The 895-nt window shown below is 34.4% G+C and overlaps 1 protein-coding gene across 1 annotated transcript in view; it reads left to right on the top strand.

Annotated features, from left to right (window-relative positions):
- Nucleotides 1-895, top strand: part of LOC118749740 — a 54,588-nt gene that overhangs the window by 958 nt on the left and 52,735 nt on the right. The window lies entirely within an intron of this gene.

The following is an 895-nucleotide window of genomic DNA, read 5'->3' as shown; positions in this document are numbered from 1 at the left end:
AATTTTGTTCACATAATGGTTGTTTGTAACAGCCAAAACGAATCGAGATATATATAGACAAATGTATACATAAATGCTCAGAATGAATAGAGAAGTCGATTAAGCCATGTCTGTCTGTCCGTCTGTCCGTCCGTCCGTGTACACGATAACTCGAGCAAAAATTTAGATATCTGAACGAAATTTGGTATGTACGTTGCCGTTAATCCAACGTAGGTTGGTATTGAAAATGGGCGAAATCGAATCACTTTCCATATAACGGTAATTTCCAGAAATACGAAAACTGCGATATTTTAGTAGCTACTGAAGATAATTCACTCAAAATTGATATTTACAATAATTTTTAGACGAAAAATAGGAATATTAAAAAATTTTGGAAAATGGGCGTAGCCACGCCCACTTATGATAGCATGTGTATGGTAACCGCTGCACCAATTTCTTCCAAACTTGGCACAGTTATTGACCTTGATACTACTACTACTACTACTAAATGGCCGAAAATTTTACAAATCGGACAATAACCACGCCTACATCCCATATAACGGTAATTAAGAGAAATACAAAATCTTCGATTAATCAGATAATATTAAAGCTAATTTATTCAAAATTGATGCTTGCAACAATTCTTTACTAAGAAATACGTTTATGGTAAAATTTTGGAAAATGGGCGTGGCACCGCCCACTTATGATCACATATATGTACATCGGTAACCGTTCTACCAATTTGTACCAAACTCGGTATTTTTATTGTGCTTGCCACATAAAAGCAAAACGTTGAAAATTATTGAAATCGGACTAAAATGACGGCCGCTTTTCATATAACGGTAAATTTCAGAAATGCTTGAAACTGGAATATTTCGAAATTTAAGGACGCTAATTTACTCAAAATTGATACACC

Source organism: Rhagoletis pomonella, unplaced genomic scaffold (assembly GCF_013731165.1).
Source record: "Rhagoletis pomonella isolate Grant_MI unplaced genomic scaffold, Rhpom_1.0 Rhpom_scaffold_00038, whole genome shotgun sequence".
Classification (NCBI taxonomy): Eukaryota; Metazoa; Arthropoda; class Insecta; order Diptera; family Tephritidae; genus Rhagoletis; species Rhagoletis pomonella.
This window is presented reverse-complemented; position numbering and strand designations above follow the sequence as displayed.